Source organism: Callithrix jacchus, chromosome 8, assembly GCF_049354715.1.
Source record: "Callithrix jacchus isolate 240 chromosome 8, calJac240_pri, whole genome shotgun sequence".
In the NCBI taxonomy this organism is placed as follows: domain Eukaryota; kingdom Metazoa; phylum Chordata; class Mammalia; order Primates; family Cebidae; genus Callithrix; species Callithrix jacchus.
In genome coordinates, this window is record NC_133509.1 from 59414307 (window position 1) to 59439901 (window position 25595).

The window sequence follows — 25595 nt, forward strand, 5'->3', positions numbered from 1 at the left end:
TTTTTTCCCCTCCATACTCTGGCTAAATGCTGGAGAGTGCAATTCCTGGGTTGTATGACAGTTGCACATTTAGTGTTCTAAGAAGCTGCCAAAATAATCTCCAGAGTGTCTGTGGCACTTTACATTCCTACCAGCGATTGTGAGTAATCTAGTTTCCACACTTCCTTGTCAGCATTTGGTGTTGTCACAATTTTTTATTTTAGCCATTCTAATAGGTATGTAATGATATATCATTGTAGTTTTAATTTACATTTCCCTGCCAGATAATGATGTGAAATGTCTTATAATGTACTTATTTACCATCTGTATACCCTCTTCATTAGTATGTCTGTCTATGTCATTTGCTCATTTTCTAATTGGATTTTTCATTATTAAGTCTTTCGAATAGCTTATGTATGCTAGATCCTAGTCCTTTACCAGATATATTTTTTGAAAATATTTTCTCCTAATCTGCAGCTTGTCTCTTCATTCTTTCAATAGAATCTTTCATGGAGCAAAAGTTAAATTTTGATGGAATCCAATTTATCAATGTTTTCCTTTATGGATCATGGTTTTGGTGTCAAATCTAAACATTCTTTACCTAGTCTTAGATTCTGAACAGTTATCTTATTACTTTATTTCTAAAAGTTATCTAGTTTAAAATTTTTACTTAAATCTTTAATACTTTTTTTTTTTTGAGACAGGGTCTTGCACCCAGGCTGGTGTATAGCCTCGACTTCCTTCGCTGAAGCCATCCTCCCACCTCAGCCTCCTGAGTAGCTGGGACCACAGACCCATGTCACAATGGTTGGTTAATTTTTTTGTATTTTTTTTTTTAGAGATGAGGTTTCACTATGTTGCTCAGGCTAATACTTTTTGAGTTAATTTTAATTTAATGTGTGAAGCTTAGGCCCACGTTCTTCCTTTTGGCTTATGGAGGTCCAGTTGTTTCAACACCATTGGTGAAAAGTTATCATTACTCCATTGAATTGCTTTTGCATCTCAGTGAAAAATAAACTATACATATTTGTATGGGTCTATTTTGGGTTTCCATTATGTTCCATTGATTTATGTATCTGTTTTATCACCTGTGCGATATAGTCTTGATTACTATAGCTATATAATTTGAAATAACGTAGTTCTTCTTGCTTTATTCTTAATCAAAATGGTTTTATCTATTCTAGCTCCTTTGCCTTACCATATAAATTTTATAATAATCTTGTCTGTATCTATAAATTATGTTGCTGGAATTTTGGTAGAAATTGCATTAGACCTGTATGTTGAGAAGGCTGTGAGTCAGGTTAGCAGTTTGCAGAACCAATTTGCAAAACCAATTTGCAGAACCAATTTGTGATCCTCCCCATTGCTTATTTGCATACATTAATATTCACTGACACACATGCCAGTGTGTGCATGCATGTGCATGCATGTGTGTATGTAAAGAAGAAAGGGGAGGGGGAACTTCTTCCTTCTCCTGATTTAGTGTCATATGAGGTATAAGCAGCTCACTGAGGGTTTGGGGCACAGGTGAAAAATTTGCCAAATAAAATCTTTAGATACAACCATTAAGACATAGCCAATTTGGCTGTGGTATTTTGACGTAGCCCATTTAAAACAGAGTATCACTGTTGTATTGCCAACTTACGTTAGCAACAAATATCCCTGTGTCATTTCTAACCCCCATTCACATCATCGAAGATTTTCATTTTCACTTGTGTTTATTTTTGTATTGGCCCACATTTTTGTTCTATATATAAAGTTTTAAAATTAATTTTGTAAAAATTTGAATAGGTAATGAATGGATATATTCAAAATTTAAAAGATGTAATGCATTCATGTAATACAATCACAAAAAATATCAAAACAATATATGAAAAAATGAACCTTATATTCTTATATCCGCACTATCCATATCCATTTAATTCTACCCCACCTATAACAGAAACCACTTTTTTAATTTGTTTGTCATTCCAGGGAATAACTTGCCTATATTTTTACATATACACTTGATTATTTAAAATACTATCATTAAAAATGTAAATAAAATTTGATTTTGGGTTTGTTACTTTGTCTGACACTAGATATGTCCTACGATCTCAGTTTGTTCCATTAAAAGAAAAAATTGTAATAATATATCTTGAGAGAGAATACACTCATTTAAAAAAGTTTTGTTAAAACTTAAATCTTACAAGGTTTTCCCTCATTTTCTTATGTTTTATAAAACAGTGTTAGATACATCTTTAATTTTAAGGCCTGGAGATTTTTTATATATCATATAATCTTACTAAAGACATTTTGAGACCAAGAGAAGAGAAGGAGCTTGTTCAGGACCACAGGGTCAATTTGTGGCAGGGCTGGGAGTGGATCAGAGGCCCAGTTCAGCGCTGCCCTCTTCCCACACTCCTGAACACACTCACTGCTATGAGATGACTCAGATTTATTGTTACTATGGCTCAAATCCATTGGAAAAATGTTTCTGCCATTCATCTAAATCCTCTGTTAGTCATGCGGTTTATCCTTTATAAATGAGGATTTCTTCTTTTTTGCTGACAATTTCATGATTTTAGTTGTTTCTGCTCTTAGAATTTGCCCAGTTCAATGATTAATCCTCTGATCTGAGCCCATTAAGATTGGTGTAATATCTTGCCAACTAGAATGAGCAAGTGAATAACTGAAATTTTTATTAAGGATGAAATTTCTTTACTATATTTATTATATACGATCCACTTTCAACTTTCTGAGCCTCTCGTCAGATTCACTCTTTCTCATTATCTCCTTTATCAAATGTTTAATTTTAATGGTCAGTTTTCTGTTTTTATGCAGGAGAATGTTAGCCTGATCTGCAACCAATTAATACCAAGTTTCAAGTTGGGTTTGACTTCTATTAATGTAGTAGTCTGACCCCTAGTGGTTGTAAGAAATATCTGCACTATTTATTGTAAGCAAAGTTTAACTGGATTTTCTGAAAGGTGAATGTCGGATAATGAATTTCTCCTTTAAAATAAAATAAAAATGGGAGAAGAATTTTGAGTTCAGAGAAGAAATAATAATAGGGAATTTCAGGTAAAATCATGCTTCTATAAAAATAATTTCCAAGTCAGTATTTTTAATGAGTTTTTAGTCTTCTGTGATCAGGCTGGACTTAGAAACACACTAATGTTCCCAGGAATTCATTCCATGTTATTTATTGGAAACAAAAGCTTGTTTCCTCCCCCCCAAATTAATGTTTTGTCATTGTCCCAGCATGCCCTTTCTAGTCTGCTGTAGAATTGGGATCAAATGTAGAGCTGGATGACATTTGTGGTCTGAAGATCAGAGAGCCAGAAAGGATTGGCCACAAAGTGAAGTCACAAAGTGAAATTATCAGTAAATCTAAGTGAACTCTGTCTTTCATGAGGTCCTGAGGTCTAGGAGGTCCTGAGTCACAGCAGGAGAGTACAGCCTGCCCTTGATTCTTGGGAGCTGGGAGACAAAGTCATGCAGCAGGAGGGAAGGAGGAGGGTCTCCAGAGTGTAGGTCCAGGAAGGAACAAACTGTAAAAGCTACAAATGCAGTACATGTTCACTGTAAAATAGTCCAAACAGAAGGATATGAAGCAAAAGGTAAAAATTTATTCTTCCTTTCTAGCCTGAGTTCTGCCAAAACTATAGCCTAGAACCATCTACTTAAACATGTAACCACCAGACATTTGTATGCATGTGTGCAGGCGCGCACACACACACACACATACACATACACATTTTGCATGGGTTCATATTATACATATTGTTCTATAACTTGATTTTTTTCACTTAATAAATTATCTTGGACATCTTTCCAAGTCAGTATATTCTTATTGTCTGCCTATCTACTGTTTTGATACAAGAATGTGGCCTAATTTAACTATCCTCAAGTAATTTACATGTAGATGTTTAAAAAAATTTTCTGCTACTGTAAATAGTGTTTTAATAAACATCCCAGAACATATAATTACAGACCTATACAAGTATACATATGGGGTAAATGCCATTAAAATAAAATTTTAGGTCTAAGATTATGTATAATTACAATCTTGACAGTTACTAACAGCACATTTTGAAACTAATACTATCCCACCTCCCTTTCTCCACTTATTTCTTCTTCCTGGTGCCCATTCCCAGGCCCTGATAGCTTTATGTTTCTCTTTCCCTTAGTCAGCCCTGCCCTTTGCTCTTTATACACATTAACCTTTTCTTTTCTGAAAAAAATGAAGTCTTCCCCTGTGAATTCTCTCAACTCCCTTTGCTCTGTGTAGATGTGCTGACACCTTTTACTCTTCCTTTCTTTATGTCTCTCAGACAGCTGAGGAAGAAGCACCCTTCCAGCCTCCACCTGTTTACTTTTGACACATCCCTTTGTATAGTTTCTGAACCCTTCTCCCATCAGGTATCCCTTTATTTAATGCTTCTTTAATCTCTCCCTTTGCCTGGCTTATAAAATGGTATTCTCTATTCTTTAAGTGATGTTTTCCATAGTTTGTCTTTTTAAACACTAGTTTTAGGAGGTACTCAGTGGAAAAAAGAATCATTTTATCAAATAAATTTGAGCCATTCAAGGATCAATGCAACAAGAAGAGCTAACAATCCCCAATACAGGAGCACCGAGATACATAAGGCAAGTTCTTTTTTTTTTTAAAATTAAATTTTATTTTTTTATTGCATTTTAGGTTTTGGGGGTACATGTGCAGAACATGCAAGATAGTTGCATAGGTACACACGTGGCAGTGTGTTTTGCTACATTCCTCCCCTTCATCCACATTTGGCATTTCTTCCCATGCTATCCCTCCCCAGCTCCCCCCACTGCTGTCCCTCCCCTGTTCCCCCCAATAGACCCCAGTGTGTAGTGCTCCCTTCCCTGTGTCCATGTGTTCTCATTGTTCATCACCTGCCTATGAGTGAGAATATGCAGTATTTCATTTTCTGTTCTTGTGTCAGTTTGCTGAGAATGATGTTCTTCAGATTCATCCATGTCCCTACAAAGGACACGAACTCATCATTTTTTATTGCTGCATAATATTGCATGGTGTATATGTGCCACATTTTCCCAGTCCAGTCTATCATCGATGGGCATTTGGGTTGGTTCCAGGTCTTTGCTATTGTAAACAGTGCTACAATGAACATTCATGTGCATGTGTCCTTATAGTAGAATGATTTATAGTCCTTTGGATATCCCAGTAATGGGATTGCTGGGTCAAATGGAATTTCTATTTCTAGGTCCTTGAGGAAGTGCCACACTGTCTTCCACAATGGTTGAATTAATTTACACTCCCACCAGAAGTGTAAAAGTGTTCCTATTTCTCCACATCCTCTCCAGCATCTGTTGTCTCCAGATTTTTTAATGGTCTTCATTCTAACTGGCATGAGATGGTATCTCAATGTGGTTTTGATTTGCAAATAAGGCAAGTTCTTAATGACTTAAAAGAGACTTAGACTCCCACATAATAACAGTGGGAGACTTTAACACCCCATTGTCAGTATTAGACAGATCAATGAGACAGAAAATTGACAAGGATATCCAGGACTTGAACTCAGACCTGAAATAAGTAAACTTAATAAACATTCACAAAACTCTCCACCCTAGATCCACAAAACATACATTTTTCTCAGTATCACATCACACCTATTCCAAAAGTGACCCCAAAATTGGAAGTAAATCACTCCTCAGCAATTGCATAGCATTTCACAGGTTTAAATGAAATATCGGTTGGCTGCTTATTTGTTATTTTCCTCCCTTATTCCTTCCTGTCTCCATTGTTAAGCACATTTAGTGGCATAAAAGAGGTTTTTAATACCCATTTTTAGACTGCATTCTAGCCTGGGCAATAGAGCAAGATTCCCTTTCTCTCTCCCTCTTTCTCTTCGTCTTTCTTTCTTTTATTCTTTTTTTCTTTTCTTTCTTTTTCTTCCTTTCTTTTTTCTCAAAAAAATTTGAGCCATTCATATACTGTTAACTTTCTTTAAAATATTTAGAACTCACAGGTAGCTTGTTAAAGGTGCTAAAAAGTTCTGCAATAATAAAAAGAAATCTGCTTACCTTTGTTTACTCACTATATTTCTAAATTACTTTACAATAAAGTAATTTATTCTCTTTTTAATCTTCTGTGATGTTTAGTAGTATCTGTAGACACCTTTTGGGAAATATTTCTTATCTCTGGGACTCTCCCAAATTCTATCTTTTTTTCCTTCTAAAACTAAGTTTTTCCCCCTATTTTTTAGGGAAAATGTGGCACATATACACCATGGAATATTATGCAGCAATCAAAAATGATGAGTTAGTGTCTTTTGAAGGGACATGGATGAAGCTGGAGAACATCATTCTCAGCCAACTGATACAAGAACATAAAATGAAATACTGCATGTTCTCACTCATAGGCGGGTGTTGAACAATGAGAACACATGGACACAGGGAGGGGAGCACTACACACTGGGGTCTGTTGGGAAATAGGGGAGGGACAGCGGGGTGTGGGGATTTGGGGAGACATAGCAAGGGAAGAAATGCCAGATATAGGTGAAGGGGAGGAAGGCAGCAAATCACATTGCCACGTGTGTACCTATGCAACTATCTTGCATGTTCTTCACATGTACCCCAAAACCTAAAATGCAATTAATAAAAAAGAAAGAAATATTAGGAACACTATACAAGAAGAAAATGCAAAAGTGAAATTGATACACTTAAGTAAATAGTTTTTCAACTACACACTTTCCATATCCCATAGCAAATTAAAATCTATGTAATATTCTAATGTCCAGAATTTAGTACAATTTGGTTAATGAAAAGATTTATTCCCCTATGTAAAATAATGGGAAAACCCATTATCAAAAGTAGAATTTAGCAATAAGATGTAAATTATTATGAATTTCCAGTTCTTGATTAAGATGTGAGTTTCAGATTGCTTATTAAAAACTAACTAAATGTAAGAAAGCCACAGATGTACCAATACTGACAATGTATCATGGAATCAAAGATTACAAGTCATGAATTCTATGTACCTAAAATCTTTTTTTAAAGAAGATAAAATATGAGGATGGTTTGATTTGAAATACATTTGCAATGAGAAAGTTTAATACAAATGTTTCCTAATCAGCAAATCTAAGACAAAAAGAAGAAAGGTAGTGAGTATCAGAAGAAGATGCAATATAAAAAAGCATTAAATATCATTCAAATAATCATGAATGAGTCATAGGACGTGAAATATTCCTTTAAAAATAGCAGAGGAAGAAAGAAGAGGTTAAAGCCCGACAAGGTCAAGAGAAGAAGGCAGAGGAAGTGGTCTTCAAGGGTAGACCATGGCAACTTATCCAGGACTAGGAAAGGTTGAAGGCCCTAGAACAATGGGTGACCACAGAATGCATAATTTATATATCATACTCCCTTCTCCTAATGCAGATCCCTGGAATAAATACAATAGACTCCAAAAAAAATTTTTAAATGGATAATCATACATATTTATGGAATATGAAGTGATATGACAATACATACGATGCATAATAAGATTGGGGTAATTAGCATACCCTTCATTTCAAATATTTATCATTGTTTGTGTTAGAAACATTCAACATCCTCCTTCTAGCTATTTGAACCTTTATATTATTATTAACTATAGTTATCCTACAGTGCTATAGAATACTATAACTTAGTTTTCCTGTCTAGCTATAATTTTGTATCCTTTAACAAATCTATTCCTACCCCAATCCCTTTCCCCCTATCCTTCTCAGCCTCTGTTGTTCTATGTTCTACTTTTTATTTCTATGAGGTCAACTTCTCTTAAGCTTCCACATATAACGGTGTTTAACTTTCTGTTCCTGGCTTATTTCACTTAACAAAATGTCCTCCAGTTCCATCCATAAAATGTTTTATATATATATATATGATGTGGTTTGGCCATGTCCCCATTCAAATCTCAACTTGAATTGTATCTCCCGGAATTTCCACATGTTGTGGGAGGAACCCAGGGGAAGATAACTGAATCATGGGGGGCAGTCTTTCCTTGATATTCTTGTGATAGAGAATAAGTCTTACAAAATCTGATAGGTTTATCAATGGTTTCCATTTTTGCTTCCTCCTCATTTTCTCTTGCCACCGCCATGTAAGAAGAGCGTTTTGCCTCCTGCCATGGTTCTGAGGCCTCCCCAGCCATGTGAAACTGTAAGTGCAATTAAACATTTTTTTTAATGGCTGATAGTATTCTATTGTGTGTATATATCACATTTTCTTTATCCAGTCATCTGTTGTTCGACCCTAGGTTGATTCCTTTTTCTACCTGATCAGTTAGAAGAAAAAATTTTTAGAAAAAAAGAAAACCCTAGGTTGATTCCATATCTTGGCTATTGTGAATAGTGCTGTAATAAAAACGGGAGTGCAGCGGTCTTTTTGTTACACTGACTTTCTTTCCTTTGGATAAATGCCCTGAAGTGGGATTGCTGGATTATGTGGTAGCCCTATTTGCAATTTTTTGAGGAACTGCATAGTGTTTATTGCAGTGGCTTTTGCTAGTTTAAGTCCTACCAACCACACATAAGTGTTTCTGCTTCTCTGCATCCTTGCCAGCTGTCATTAGTTTTTTTATCTTTTTGGTAATAGGGGCTGAGATAACACCTCGTTGTGGTTTTGATTTTCATTTCTCTACTGATTCGTGATGTTGAGCATTTTTAAAATGTATTTTTTGGCCATTTGTCTGTCTTTTAAGTTAAAAGTTTGTAAAGCCTAGAGGAGAGCATTTATTTGTACTTAAAACAAAAATACACTGCTTGTTCCCAGACAACCCATTGCAACATGGTCTCTACCTTGACCATTCTACTGAACTCCGCTGAACCTATTCTCATTCTGGGTTCCTAATTGCTAAATTGGGGGCTTTCTCTCAGACCTCCTCTTGAATTTCTTGCTAAGGCAACAAATATATATTTTTTATTAACGTTTTTAGTTTAACTGCAAAAAACCATTTCTAATGGATACATATAGGTCTTAAACTTCTTCCCTTTCCTCACTTTGGAACCAGGAGCTCTTCAAGAGCACCAGCACATTTTGAAATTCTCTTCTCACAGCAGACAGGGATTCAGACAGTTCAGAAAAGTCTGCCAGTTGAGAGAAACTTCAGCATTTCCTCTCAACTATCAGAGTTTCTCTAAACTTACGAGGAAATTTTCTCCTATGTGCCCTTCTTTCACACAGAAGAAGTAGTGGGAATTTCTTTGTAAGTTGAACACTGTCTAAATAGTTTTAAAAAGAAGATGCGGAACTCACATACCAGTCCAAGAATCTTTCATCTGACTGGAAGGTAAAATTGAAAATCCAGACCCTGTGTGGAATAATGGGAGTGGGTAATTACCCAAATATTTATATTGTTTAACATCTCTTTTTTTAAAAAGATATTTTCTATAGCTATTGTATGGAGAAAGTGTTGAGTCATTTGTTCATGATGACTAGATTTCAATTGTAGAATAACTTACATTATTTTTGAGTTGGCATGTTGCCATTATTTCCTAGTCTTTTTACAGGGCCCTGCCTTCCTAAAAATGTTTCTGACACTTCTACCTTCGTTCAAATGAATATTTTCATCACAACAATTGATTACAGAAGTCAGGGTATGCCAGAACTTGACTGCTTATTCATGAGAAAGAGAAGTTATAGGGTCAGATAATGTCAGTTATCACATGTCAGAGCCAGCCTAAGACATGAGTTGGAGAGAGGTGAAGGTCTGAGGAGTCCCATATGAAAGGTGAAACCAGAGTAAATGAAGAAAAGAAAATTGTAAAAATTGATGGTCATGTATGGAGGTGCAATGCTTAGATTCACATTTGATAAAACTGTCCCAGACCTAGGCCCTCAGATGGAGGGTGAGCTCTTCCTTCCCCTCCCTTGCTGCTTGACTGGGAGAGAATGCTTTGTCATGCTGATCCTTGGATAGGATTAAAATTGTTTTTGCAAATTTTAATAATTTCATGACATTCTCTGAGATGACAATCCTCATTTTTGAATCTTCTGTGTGTTTTGAAGCCCTATGCCTAGAGCATGGTGCTGGCTTCTGATGGGCAGGTATCTTTCTCTTCATTTTACACTCACAAATAAGTTAAGTGAGGGTGCCCTTTGGTGCAAAATCATGGCAGAGTTGGGAATCTAGTAGGTTCTTGAGACTTCTGGGTTGGGTACTCACCACTCAAATGTAGTGGTTGGAAGAAACTGCTCCCTAATGCTATATGTGCAGAAGTTATTTTCTAGAAAAAAAAAATGTGAGGCTGTGCTAAGGCGAAGACTCGTAAATTCAATTTCTCTTTTCTCCTTAGTCCCCCGACCTTCCCTTTAATAGTTGCAATCCTATTACTGATTATCCGGTGGTAGGGGACATCCAGCACTAAGAAAAAAATGTCATTAAAGAAAATGGTAGCCTTTAAAGGGCTTTTTATCGATTTTCAGTGGGTTTAACTGTTATCCTCAGGCTTTTGGACAACATTATCGCTTCCTATTGAAAATGGATTGCATTTAACTGGCACAAGAACAGAAAGCCAAACCCCGCATGTTCTCACTCATAGGTGGGTGTTGAACAATGAGAACACATGGACTCGGGGAGAGGAGCATCACATACTGGGGGCAGTTGTGGTAGGGGAGAGACAGCAGGGGTGGGGAGGGATAACATGGGGAGAAATGCCAGATATAGTATGCACCTAAAGTAAAATAAAAATAATAAAAAAGAAAATTTAAATATAATAACAAAAAAAAGAAAATGGATCGCATTTTTGTTTTGTTTTGTTTTTTGAGACGGAGTTACGCTCTTGTTACCCAGGCTGGAGTGCAATGGCGTGATCTCGGCTCACCGCAACCTCCACCTCCTGGTTCAGGCAATTCTCCTGCATCAGCCTCCTGAGTAGCTGGGATTACAGGCATGTGCCACCATGCCCAGCTAATTTTTTTGTATTTTTAGTAGAGACGGGGTTTTACCATGTTGACCAGGATGGTCTCGATCTCTTGACCTCATGATCCACCTGCCTCGGCCTCCCAAAGTTCTGGGATTACAGTCTTGAGCCACCGCACCTGGCCTCACATTTTTGTTTTTAAGCTGAATGTGCCTAGTGCAAGGAAACTACTAAGATCACTCTTGAGATAAATTGAGGGCATTATTGTAAAACCCATACTTACAGGGTAATTTGGATACTTACAAGGACCAAAGGAAGGTATAGGAAAAGGAAAAGGAAAGAAAGGGGAAGTAAATAAGAACTGAGACAAAGAAAGGGCTCTATGAGGTAATGATGAATAGAACAATGGCTCATTATTACATATGGAAAAGAGTGACCTTGCTGAGACTCTGAGAGGCCACCTACGCCATAAGTTTCCCTCCACTACCAGTCAGCTCTAGGTGCTCAGGGAAGATAAACCTAACTGTGTAAGTGCTCATGAGTGATGGGAAAAACAAACAGAAAAAGCCCACTGTTGTCTGAGTACAAAACAGCTTCACTCTGAGATAATCTTATAAAAAGTGTACTGGAAAAGGGAACGTATTTCTCTACTAACTGGAGAGAATGATAAGCTGCACATATCACAGGGCTAATGGTCAATGATCCCAAATGAGCACCCGTAAGGAGGCAGAGGCCCAAGACCAGCGTTAGTAGAAGATCCCAGACCTGAGCTGTTAGTAGTTGCTCTCATGGTGTTTGGTGATCTCTTCTCTTACTGATCCCTCCCTCCCTTGGAGACTCTGAAAAAGTGATTTTATCAAGGGTCCAATCCTGGTGAGGCTTAGGGACCATTTAAATGGTACATGTAGGTACTTCTAGAACTTTTTAAACTGTTTGGAGAGAGAAGGCCCTATATAAAAAAGTTGAGACTTTTTGCTCCTCAGTTGAGACTTAAAACACTGAGATTGAAATGATTCTTGTACACATAACTCTTCTATATTCCTCACATATGCAGCCTGAATCCTAAGCACACTACAGATGATTTTGCTGTACACTAAAGTGTAGTAATTATTAGCTAGGGTTGGTCAAACCCAACTTGATGATCTCTGAGTACTCCTTTCTCAATTGTTACTTTTCAAGAATTGTTAAAAGAACCTGCCCACCTCTTATTTATGGAAGCAGGAGTCATTAGAACAGGGAGCTTGGAGATCATCTAGTGCAATAAGGTTAGTTTATAGGCAACACCACCACGGTTCATAGAACTCAATTACCTACTCCAAGTTTGTTAGAGTGGAAGACAGAAGACAATAGGTTCAAGTGGGAGTAATGGCGCATTCCCAGCATGTGATAAGAATAGTAATTAGTCCTGGCTCTACCTACTAGGTGGATTTTGAGCCACTGATTTTTCCATTATTTTGTCCAAGCACTGAAGCTCAATCTCTCTTTAAAATAATTTCAGCATTTATTTTAGATTCAAGAGGTATATGTGTAGGATTGTTACCTGGGTATATTGTGTGCTGCTGAGGTTTGGGGTGTGAGTGATTCCATAATCAACTAGTGAGCACACAATAATTATTCAACCCTTATCTGCCTTCTTCCCTCCCCTTTAGCAGCCTCCAGTTTCTATTGCTGCCATCTTTAGGTCCATGTGTACCCAATGTTTAGCTCCTACTTATAAGTGAGAACATGTAGGATTTGTTTTTCTATTCCTGTGTTAATTCACTTGGCATAATGGCCTTCAGCTGCATCCATGTTGCTTCAAAGGATGAGATTTCACTCTTTTTTATGACTGCATGGTATTCTATGATGTATATGTACCACCTTTTCTTTATCCAATTCACCATGGATGGACACATAGGTTGATTCCATGTCCTTGCTATTATAAATAGTACTGCAATGGACATCCAAGTTTATGTGACTTTTTGGTAGAATGACTTATTTTCTTCTAGATATATATGCAGTAATTGGGTTGCTGGGTTAAATGGCAGTTCTATTTTAAGTTCTTTGAGAAGTCTTCAAACAGTGGCTGAGCAAATTTGCATTCCTACCAGCAGTGTTTAAGTGTTCCCTTTTCCCAGCAACCTTACCAGTACCTGTGTTTATGTGTTCCCTTTTCTCAGCAACCTTACCAGTACCTGTTAGTTTTTGACCTTTTAATCATAGCCTTCTGACTAGTGTGAGATGGGGTATCTCATTGTGGTTTTGATTTGCACTTCTCTGATGATTAGTGATGTTGAGTGTTTTTCCGTACATTTGTTGGCTAACATGTATGTCTTCTTTTGAGAAATGTCTGTTCATGTCTTTTGCCCATTTGTAAAAATGGTTTTTTTTTCTTGTTCAATTGTTTCAGTTCCTCTTCAATTCTGTAGGTTATCTTTTACCCTGTTGATAGCTTCTTTTGCTGTGCACAAGCTGTTTAGTTTAATTAGGTCCCACTTACCAATTTTTGTTTTTGTTGTAATTGCTTTCGAGGACTTAGTCATAAATTATTTCCCAAGGCCAATGTCTAGAAGGGTGTTTCCTAGATTTTCTTTTGGGATTCTTATAGTTTGAGGTCTTCCATTTAAATCTTTAATTCATCTTGAGTTAATTTTTGTATCTGGTAAAAGACAAATGTCTAGTTTTATTTTTCTGCATATGGTTAGTCAACTATCTCAGCACCACTTATGAAATAGGGTGTCTTTTCTGCATCTTTGTCAAAGATCAGATGGTTGTGGGTGTGGCTTTATTTCTGGGCTTTCTATTTTATTCTATTCGTCTATATGTCTGTCTTTTTAAAAAAAAAAACAGTACCATGCTATTTTGATTACTGTAGCTTTACAGTATAGTTTAAATTTGGACACTATGATGCCTCTGGCTTTGTTCTTTTTGCTTAGGATTTCTTTTGTCATTTAGGCTCTTTTTTTGTTAACCTCTCTCTTTATCAGACTTTCTTAAGGAGAGAATTGAGCAACTACATGAATATTCAGTTATATGCTAGTGACTCATGATGTGTATCAATAGCTTGGGATTTAATAATTTCTCTTTCCTGATAACTCTAAGTAATTTAGCTACTTTTTCTCATGGGTACTGGAGAGGTATATCATGACTAGAGAAAATAATGTGAAATTTGGAGTCAGTGGTCCTGAGTTTAAGTCCTCATTAGCAATCTGCAAATGTAATCTGTTGCTGCTGCTGCTGCTGCTGTTTTTGTTATTGTTAACAATATCAAAATAATATCTGAATGACCTTGGGAGAGTTATATCTCTAAATTTTAATTCCTTTTTGTTAAAATTTAAAAATTCCTGGATTTATTGAAAGAATTCATGGAAAAATGTTAATGAAATGCATAGAAAAGTTAAAAGCATATATAAGTTATGCTATTATTGTCACTTTAATATTACTAAAAGTAACAAATATGCTACTGAAACTTAAAAAAAATCATTGATTTTATAATTTTTTTCCATGAAGGATTTGTGGTGGCTTCAAAGAGCATAATAAAAGAAAAATACAGAAATATCAGTACCAGGAAAAAAAGAAGAATATAAAGGTTGGCAGAGTGTAGGTTTTTTCATAGAGTAGTAAAGAGAGACATATGTAGGCATTACTTCCATTATACTCTTCAAATCTTTTTTCAAATGGCTGTTACCCCTGAGGAGAGATGTTTTAGATGCTTAAATGAGGAATACTTGATTGTAATTGGGGTGAACTCCACTGTACACCCAAGGCTGAGGAGTCTCATGGCTTTGATTTGTCTTTCATTACTTTTTGTGTCTCTAGGATGGTGCTGGATGACATTTTAATGAACGTATAACCAAAATCACATTTTCAAAAGTCTTTAGATAATCAGGAAAGTACATGAGAAATATCTACTAAAAAATCTGCTAGGGGATACAGAGTGAGAAGCATATAAAAACAACCTTGTGAATATGTACATAAATGAGAGGTTAGTAAAAGGTAACTGGGGATGGAGGTGGTTCACATTGAAATCACTTCTTCAAAAAGGACATTCACTGCAGTCAGAGATGATTAAAAATAATAAAACAATAATGCATTGTTTTTAACTCGAGATAATTAGGCTGAATCTCTAGGATACATACACACAGCTCATCAATGCTCAGCTTTCACTCTCCTAGCTAAAAGAAATGAAAATAGAAAATGTGAAGTTTAGACAGAGTAAAGATAATAATTGGAGTTTGAAATGAGGTAGAGTTGACAGTGAGAGCTATTTTGAACATGAAGTGAGTTGAATGACTACTAGATGAAGAGATACAGGGAAAGGGAAGGAAAAATGAGAGAAAGGGCCCACGATTAAGGGTGAATTAAATGAAGAAAGAGATTCAATGTCTTTACTGGGGATGTGGACAAACGTATAGGACCTTTTACTTGACTTCCCTCCTGGTTTTGACAGTCTGTGGTTAAATATTTGGAGCGTTGGCTTTTGGGTTATGTATTATAATATGTAAGTGGAAAATCTCCCATCAGCCTTAATGTGGGGTCAGCGATCATCCTGATAATTAATGACATCAGATGATGGATTTGGATACTATCTGCAGACTTGTAACACTCACAGAAGAGAGGGAAAAAGCTAGCTACTGGAAGAAGGTAGGAAGGAAGAAAAGCCTAAGAGTAAGAGGAGAGAGTGCATTACCTGATATGGCTCTGTGCTGTAGGGTGGGGGCTTCAACTCTGAGCATGTGGGTTCAGTAGGTCTGTGGGAGCCTGGGAATTTGCATTTCTAATAAGTTTCCAGATGATGTTGATGCAGCTGGCTTGGAGACTACACTTTGAGATCCACTGCCATAAGGGTTTATGGGAAGAAACTAGGAAAGCTGTTTACCACTTTCTGATATTGACTCTAATTTTTTTTCAGTTTGTTGACCAATTTAAAAGTGATTTTTGGATTATTGTTAAAGGCTGTAAACTACAAGTTAAGAGCCTTGAAAACAAGCAGGAAGGATTAGACATCATTATGCATACACACTGAGAACCTGAGCAATAGTTAGAGTGAATGACTGGGCTGCTCTGTTGTCAGGATGGGCATGGTATTAAGTGAGATTACAGCACTTGCATAGCTATAGTGCAAGTGGCTTCTAATGTCCTAAGAGAATGGTGTATGTGGGAAAGAAAAATACACATTATTTTATAAAAAGCCTCAAAGTGTACTGCCAAAATTTTAAGCACTGTCTTCTCTTTCTGGTATAGCAATAGAATTTGTTGTGAATACTTTCAGCTTTCAACAATTAATAAAAATCCTTACTAATAGAAAATTAATAAAAAAAGCATTTATTTTCATCTCCTAACAAGAAGTCTATAAGTAGGTGGCTTCTGGGGTTGGTTCAGGGGTTTAGTGAAATCAGAATTGCTTTCTTTACAATTCTCTTGACCCTTTCCTGTGGTTAATACCCATGTTGTTTATGGCCTAGCATATGGGCTCTCCTGGAAAATGTTCCATGAGCACTAGAGAAGAATATATATTCTACTTTTATTGGGTGAATGTTCTATGAATGTCTGTTAGTTCTATGTGTCTCCGACTGGCAGCTAGGTAGAGAAGAATTTTGGTCTCAGCTGCACATGTCTGCAGTAGAGCATCCATCATATTGATCTGGGGCCTGGGGGAAGTGAAGATATATGAGCAAATACGTGGCTCAGTTGCCCCAGGCTCTTGATGTCCTTCGTGAGATTTAGTAGATTTTCTTGAATAAATGTTTTCCATTTGCTGTATGCCTTAGGATAATTTCTAGAGATTATTATTTTTTATGTCATTTTCAGCAGTTGAATGGTTGGGCCACTGACTGGCAAGAGGGTCCACACTTCTCACACCACCACTCTAGGAGTTGGTTTCTCTTATGTTTGTATATTTTTAATCCTAGGGCTATCTTTCTGCTCTTTCGCACTGATTAAGTTAATAAGAGCCAAGTCGGTGAAAGCACAGATAGTAGGTTAATTACCTTAAGTTGGTGAGAAAAGCCAACTTCCCAAGACAAATATTGTTTAAAGAAAGAGTTAATAAGTTTTTTTAACAAATATAGTTTCTGATAATAAACATTTATAGTCTCAACTTTATAAATTAATGACTACTGTAGTTTTTAAAAGAAACATTTCATGTTTTTTCCTTGGGTAAACAGATTTAGGAAACAATTAACTTTATAGTTACAAGATCTTGAAAAAATGTAACTTTCACTGAAATTTTGAGGCAACTAATATGTGAATACCACTTACATTCCCCTTATTTTTCATTTCAACTAAGATAATTTGTAATCTTCTGCTTTACATTCTCAAAAACCCTATTTCAGCAGCTCTTTACATAAAATTTCCAGTAGTTGCTATTGAAACACATGACCCCTGAGTTTAATCAAGGCTGAGTAAAAAATTTGAGTTCAATAATTTATTTTTGAGCTGATTTTGGAGAATGGAAATGACATAAATGGAAGTAATATATTTGAATATAATTCTTGGGGAAATTTTATATTCAAAGACCAGTTTTATTAAGTGTAGTGACACAATGAATTCTACATATCCCTGCTGCATGAGATTTTTCAAAGAGAATTCTGTTGCAACCAACAGACTTGCAGCCAATATCCAAGCAGTGCTTGGATCAACTAGGAGATGACAGTAACTAGTCCTGTAATGTTGTAATGTTATTTAATATGTTATAACCCTGTATGCTGATGTAGGCTAGAATGATGACTATGACCAGGGGAAGAGATGAATGCAGTTAACTTTTATTGTTTGGAGATAGCTTACAGGTGTTGCCAGATAATATACTGCAGAACACTGAGTTTATATCTTTTACTCCACAGGTACTCCACAGGTTGGTATTTGGCCTCTAACTTCTCCTGCCCTCATGAGATTTGTTCCATTACTGAGCAGACCAAACATGGGAGAGCTGGACTGTAGAGTTTATAGGCACCTTCTTGGTCACCTCAGAAACAGAAGGCAGGTGAGACTGAAGTTTACAAATAGCACAGCTGTGCCACACTCGTCCTCCCTCATGAATGGGATTTCTGATGAAGTAAAATTGGGGTTTTGAAGCAATGTGGTAGTCCTTGGGTTAAGGTTCGGCAATTCCATTTCATTCTTGATAGTTCAGCTTGTGCAGTTGTCGTAATAAATAATAAAGCCCTTGGTTCCTGTACGAAGATGGATGGAGAAACATTAAATCATCGCCACTTCTTTTCAGTCTGCATTCTTTTGCAGCTTTCCACATCTAAAAAGTGTATTCAGAGTTGTGAAAGAAGCTGACTTCTCTGCATTTAATAGTGTCGTTTACTTAAATATCTGATAACTGTTAATAGAAACAGGCATTGAAGGCTAGTCACCTTTCCTGAGAAAAATGGCATCTCTCTCTGTTCCTTGGTGAACTCAATCCACATTTTTATTTTTGTGGGTATGTAATAGGGCTATACACATCTAATATGGTACATGAGATGTTTTGATACAGGAATGCAATGCATAACAATCACAGCATGGGAAATGGGTATCAGTCCCCTCAAGTATTTATCCTTTGTGTTACAAACAATACAATTATACTCTTTTAGTTATTTTAAAGTATACAATTAAATTATAATTGACTATAGTGACTCTGTTGTGCTATCAAATACTAGATCTTATTTATTCTCTTTACAATTTTTTCATTTTGTAGCCATTAAGCAACCCACTTCCCCTCCACCTCCCCCTATCCTCCCCACTACCCTTCCCAGTCTCTGGTAACCATCCTTCTACTCTCTATCTAAAGGAGTTCAATTGCTTTAATTTTAAGAGCCCGCAAATAATCGAGAAACATGCAATGCTTGTCTTTCTGTGCCTGACTTACTTCACTTAGCAAGAAAACCTCCAATTCCATCTATATTGTTGCAAATGACAGCATCTCATTCATTTTTATGGCTGGATAGTACTCCATTTTGTTTCTGTACCACATTTTCTTTCTCCATTCCTCTGTCGATGGACACTTGGGTTGCTTCCAAATCTTAGCTATTGTGAACAGTGCTGTAACAAGCATGGGAGTGCAGATATGGCTTTGATATACTGATTTCCTTACTTTTGGGTATATAACTGGCAGTAGGATTGCTGGATCATGCGATAGCTGTATTTCTAGTTTTTTCTTTTTCTTTTTCTTTTTTTTTTGAGACAGAGTCTCACTCTGGCACCAGGCTGGAGTGCGGTGGCGCAATCTTGGCGAATTAGCTCTGTTTGAGCTGGGACATCCATCTTCTCCTCTCAGACATTGATGCTCCTGGTTCTTAGGCCTTTGGACTTGAGGACTTACACCAGCATCTCTTTGCCATGCGCCCCTTTTCCCTCCCCCATTCTCGGGCCTTTGGACTCAGACTGATTACACCCCTGGCTTTCCTTGTTCTCCAGCTTGCAGACAGCAGATTGTGACTTCTGATCCTCCGTAAGTGCATGAGCCAATATCTGTAATCAATTAATGTCCCCCCGCCCCTTCGTGTGTATGTGTGTGTTTGTGTGTGTATAGACATTGATTCTATTCTCCGGAGAACCCTGACTATTATGTTCAATTTTGCAAAGGCAAACTCTTTTCAGTTTTTATTTGTCTCAAAATGTACTTATTTCACCTTCAGTATTGGAGGGTTTTGTCACTGGTTACAAAATTTTAGACTGCCGTTTTTTTTGTTTTTGTTTTCTAGCACATGGAACATATCTTGCTTCTAGCTTTCATTATTGCTATAAGAAAAGTCAAGATGATTGATCTTATCTCCTTGGGTGATTTTTAAGGTTTCTTGAAATATGGTTTCCTATAGTTTCTCAAAATGAATAATGTATATAACTGTGGAGATTGTATCTGTATTTTATTCCTATATCATGCTTAATATTGTTGGGCTTCCTGGATGTGATATTTGGAGACTTTCACAAATTCTAGAATATTCTCAGTTATCTGTTTCAAAATTCTTCTAAATTTCCCCTATTATTTTATTTTTCTGGAACTTCCATTAAATTCATGCTAAATCTTCTCCATCTCTTTTCTATTTCCTTAGTCCCTCTTTAAACAAATATTAATATGTTCATTTCTTTGTGTTTCCTGCTATGTTGTGAATAATACTTAGGCTTTATCCTTCAGTTGGTAGTTTTTGTCTCTGTGTCTACTGTGCTGTTGAATGTATACATTGAATTCTACATTTTAATTGTATATTTTCATTTTTAGAAATTGTATTATTTTCATATATATCTTGCAACTCTTTAGTCTTCTTAGTCATGTTTTCAACGATCCCTTTTATTTCTGTATACATACTTTAATAGTTCTTTAATATTCTGTGAGAAACATTAGTATTTCAATAATTTCAAAAATCTGAAATTCTTTGCATGTCTGATCCTAACCCTTATTATTTTTGATTGCCCTGACCTATAGTGTTGCTTCTTTGCATGTTTTTGACTTTTGACTTGACTTGTTGGTATTTCTTTGAATTTCACACATGGGAATATTTTTGAAGTCTCCAGAGATTTGTGCTTGCTTCTGCCAGTTGTTCTCTTAGGTAACTACCAATGCAGAAACACTTTGAATTCTCAATTAAAGTTTTATGGATTGCACAGACTGCATGGTTTGGCTTGCATTCTTGTATGAGGTCTAGATTGTGGTTATGAATCCTCAAGGGAACGCTGTGCTTTCCAGTTTCCAGGGCCAAGGTTGAGACTGTTATATTCTTGTGTCTGTGTATTTATTTCTTTTAACAATCCTTACACTGAGGGTGAAACCCAGTGAGATTTCAGTTTTATGAAGGATAATTTCTTATAAGATTCCTTACTTAGCACTTGCTTTAGGCTTTGCCTCTGTCCCTGACTTATGCAGACTTCAAAGCAGAAGTCCGAGGGCTCCACGTTTAGCAGAAACACTCTTGCGAAGCCAGCTTAGTACTCACTGGCCTCTCTGCTTTCTTACTTCACCTATTTTTTTCTCCTTCATATTCCCTTTTTTTGCTGTTGTTTATTTACTTTTGAAAGAAAAATAAGAAAGTATATGGCTTCTGTCTGAAAATTGGCCCCATATATTTTTTAGATCACACTAAACTAAATCAAAACCTGAAGATATTTTGGACTTAATTTTGATTCCTAAATAATTTGGCTTAATAGGATATTTTATTTTCACAAAATATTGAAATTTAAATGTTTGATTATTATTTTCCATTCACTGGAGAAAATTTTCCATTCACTAGAGAGAAAAACACTTTAAAAAGCAATGCAGTATTATTTTTTTTGTCTTCCTGATGCATGGTTTTGAAAATTCCTTGTAAGTAATCCCTGATGATTGTCATTATCACTCATAAAATTATCTGAGGAAATTGTTAATAAGTATAAAAGGAATCAGGGATGATTTAAATATGCTATTAAAAATACTTCAGTGGAATTAGACCTATTATGTCCTCCCAGTACCTAATTTTGGAAGGTAATTATAGATCAAATATTCAGTGTGGTTGGGGATTGATTTTCTTTCCCTGGGAATACAGGAATTTTATTCAAGTGACATTTACAGAAATATATCTTGGAAATACCATCTATACTAAATCTTATTATGCCTTTCACCCATACAGTTGAGAGAAGCAAAAAATTAATAGAAAAATTCAGATGTACTCTGAAAGAATCAAGTAATCTTGAAGAAAAGCTGAGTTATTTTGAAGTTAGCATCTCTAACCATCGCTTATTATTATCCAACAATTTTGTTTGAGAACCTGTTTTTAAACCTACTTCTACCTATTTAAGGCCCCCATAAATTCTTTTTTCTTTGGCTTTGAGCATGGGCAAACTTTCATTGTGCTCTATGAATCATTCAAATGATATATGCAAGAAAACATTGACAGTTGAAAGAAAGCAGTTCACTGTATGTTTCCATCAGAGTAGGCAGCAGTTATGAAAATAATCTTCAACTTCCCACCTTCGCATTAGTGACACCAGGAACTCTGGATTACACTGGTAGGAGGGAAACACTCTGTAGTAATGCCATTAATTTTTTAGAGATGAGTGACAGCAAGCTACAGCCCTGCTGGCAACAATGCCAAGCAAGCATAACATTCTTGGCTTTAGAAACAGGTGAAATGAAGCAAGATTCTGGTCTTGGTGCTGTCTCTGTACTCCCAGCACTGCAGGCTGGTTGGCATGTGGTTAGAAATGTGCATTGATTTAATAAATTGTGAGAACAGAGATGCTTTTGAATTTTTAAATAAAGCTATTGTTAAAACCTGTTATATATTTAAATTAAAGTGGTCACCTCTATAAATATGAATATTAAGAAGATATAGGATTTGTTAACTATGTTTTAGTTCAATATTATTGTTCCCCTCCATATTGCATGAAACAGCCATGACCCGTGTAGACCCCAGGCTATATTTTTAGATACCACCAAGACAGACTTAATTTCACTCACCTTGAGTAGACTTTAGACAAGTTTATTCCTGACTCGAAGCCCCAGACCTCCTTTATTGGACCTTTGGAAAACTTGTTATTGCAAATTCTTTCCTTGAACCTTTAAGATGTAACTTTTTTTTTAATTTACTTTTTTTTTAAATTTTTTATTGGATTTTAGGTTTTGGGGTACATGAGCAGAGCATGCAAGACAGTTGCGTAGGTACACACATGGCAGTGTGCTTTGCTTTGCTTCTCCCCTTCACCCACATTTGGCATTTCTCCCCAGGCTATCCCTCCCCACCTCCCCCTCCCACTGGCCCTCCCCTTTTCACCCCCAATAGACCCCAGTGTTTAGTACTCCCCTTTCTGTGTCCATGTGTTCTCATTTTTCATCACCCGCCTATGAGTGAGAATATGCGGTGTTTCATTTTCTGTTCTTGTGTCAGTTTGCTGAGGATGATGTTCTCCAGATTCATCCATGTCCCTACAAACAACACAAACTTAAAAAAAACTTCTTGTCAGTTTTACAACTCAGGACAGGTGGATATATTTAAATCACCTAAGATATAGACCTTCCTGGTCTCATAACTTGGTCTCAACCCATGTTGTTAACTTCATTTTTAAAGTATTTTCTAGATTTTGTGAACATAGACTTTACCACTTTTTTCTTTGCTAAGCTTACATGCTTATATTTCCTTTCCATTTGCACTTCCTCTTCCCTGTATATACCTGTCAAAATTTTACCCAGATAGATGTCATAGTCACCTTTCTACACACCCACAAAGGAAACAAATTTTTACACACATTATGCTTATCATAATCTAATTTGTATTGTGAGTATTATAGTACATGTTACCTACCCTCTACAAATTTGTTAAATATTTGAAGATGGTTTTATGTCTAATATATCTTCATGTCTTCCCAATTATCTAATGTCAATCTTACACATAGTAGAAACTGTTTTAAAGATATGTCTTCGGTAAGTGAACTAAAACCACATTATCAAATGCAAAACAGTGTTCTAAGCCTCTCCCCAGTCTCAGGCCAACTTGTATAGTAAGCAGTAACTGTATGCCTCAGAGGCCTCTCCAATTACATGTGTGAGTTCTCCAGGAGATCAGAATTGCTGATTTCTGTTCTTGCTAACCAGAGTTATAGACACAATCATTTAAATCACATTCCGAGGGAAGGAAAACATGAATAAACTTAGAGTAAGGCAGAAAGTGCCTCAGTTGAAATGGCACCAAGCCTATGCTATAAAGGGACCCCACCCTATATTATTCTATCTCGAGTAAAACTCTTGTCTGACTCAAACAGGAAATTAGAGTTATAACTTGTGTGAGGGAGCAAATCTGAAATATTAAACTCCTTTGACTTACGGACATTAAAGAAAATGAGGGGTCAGGCACGGTGGCTTAAGCCTGTCATCCTAGCACTTTGGGAAGCCGAGGCAGGTGGATCACGAGGTCGAGAGATGGAGACCATCCTGGCTAACATGGTGAAACCCCGTCTCTACTAAAAATACAAAAAAAGTAGCGTGCGCCTGTAGTTCCAGCTACTCAGGAGGCTGAGGCAGGAGAATTGCTTGAACCCGAGAGGCAGAGGTTGCAGTGAGCCAAGATTGTGCCACTGCACTCCAGCCTGGTGCCTGGCGACAGAATGAGACTCTGTCTCAAAAAAAAAAAAAAAAAAAGAAAAAGGATGTTTATTTTGATTGGTTGAGTTCCACAGTTAAAGGACTTAAAGGAGGCAGGGAAAAAAATCAGTGTACTAGAGATCTCAGCTAAAGCTCTGGAGGACTGGCACATGCACATGAGGCAGAAGCTCCGAGTTGCTACCCAGCATCCTTCCTCCCTTTTGCCTTAATTGCAAGAGCTCATCTTTGTTCACTTTGACAGTGTGTCTAGTGAAATATTCGTTGCATTAATTTCCCTGCACATGTAGCCTTGCCAATGAAAATTAGAGAAAGTATTCTAGGTGTGGTTTCTGGGAAAGCTATTTTTTTCACAAGTAAAAACAGATGGACAGTTGGCACATGCCATTAACCCTTTCTCTTCTCCCATCCTGTCTGGAACTTGATTTAATACACTAATCTTTATTTATAAGTATAGCACCATTTTGGATGCATAACAAAGAAAGATACATGCTAAAGATGATAAAGTAAAAAGATAGAGAATCTTGGATTCCTGGTGGCAACGTGGCATAATTGTTAGTATTGGACTTCTCATTTTTGCTGTTGTTTGTGGAAAAATTAACCTTGATTTGTTAATGCCGGTATACTTGAATTTCTGTTATGTGTAGACAAAACAAACCTGAAAGATATACTGGACTTAGAACACTTGTGGATGAATCAAGCACGTGGAAGAGACCTGGCCCTTAAGTATTTTATGCCATCTTTTATACCTTACCAATTCACTTGTCAGCTGGTTGAATGCAGAGGATCCAACAGATGACTCCAAAGCCATACCAAAGTACAGATACTAGAACCACAGACAGAAGAAGCAAGAACTTAAACCACTACTGATCTGCTAAACATCTGATTGGATTGTGTGGTGAGCCAGCAATTAAACTTCATTGTGTTAAACCACTAAGTTTTAAGGGTTGTTTGTCAGAACAACTGACATTAATAAGTCCAACTAAAACACTACCCCTCAGTGTCGACAAATAGATGAGTGGAGAAAAAAATGTGGCATTATTTTTCATACAGTAGAATATTATTCAGCCTTTTAAAAAAAGGAAATCCTGCCATTTGTGACAATATGGATGAATCAGGAGGATGTTTTGCTAAGCGAAGTAAGGCAGTTACAGAGGACAAATACTGCATGATTCCACTTTTATAAAGTATCTAAAATAGTAAAACTCATAGAAAAAGAGGTGGGAGTACCACCTGAACCCAGGGAGGTCGAGGCTGCTGTTAGCCATGGTCATTCCACTGTGCTCCAGCGTGGGCAATAGAATGAGACCCTGTTTCAAAAAAAAAAAAAAAAAAAAAAGAATTTGGGTATTTGAATATACCTGAGTTCCCTGACCACTGTTAATAGTATACGGGTATATCTTTCCAAAACATTTTATGTATATATACATGTATTTTCTTTAATAAAGTGAGATCATCTTGTATATACTATGTGGTATTCTATATTGCACACTTAAGAATGGCATTAGTCAGGAGCAAATAGACACCACTGTACTTGTTTATCTTTGTCCATTTTCTGCTGCTATAGAAATTTCCCAGAATACCACAGACTGGGTAATTTATAAAGAGCAGAAATTTATTTGGCTCATGGTTCTGGAGACTGGGAAGTCCAAGAACATGGCACTAGCATCTGGTAAGAATTTTCTTGCTGCATTATTGCTGAAGGCATCACATGGCAAGAA

General features: G+C 36.5%; 2 long non-coding RNA genes across 2 annotated transcripts in view; one reads left to right on the forward strand and one right to left on the reverse strand.

Moving 5' to 3' along the window:
- The window catches only part of LOC144577506 (uncharacterized), a 42608-nt gene extending 31408 nt beyond the window's left edge, over window positions 1–11200 (reverse strand). The window contains exons 1-2 of the long non-coding RNA XR_013521642.1: window positions 11128–11200; window positions 10148–10208 (exon numbers count right to left, since the gene is read on the reverse strand). This is a non-coding gene — a long non-coding RNA (uncharacterized LOC144577506). The remainder of the gene's footprint in view (window positions 1–10147; window positions 10209–11127) is intronic.
- Window positions 11201–11300: 100 nt separating this feature from the next.
- Window positions 11301–25027, forward strand: LOC118145111 (uncharacterized). The gene is made up of 3 exons (XR_004730282.3): window positions 11301–11371; window positions 17666–17805; window positions 24522–25027. It is a non-coding gene; the product is annotated as an uncharacterized LOC118145111 (long non-coding RNA).
- Window positions 25028–25595: the final 568 nt, after the last annotated feature.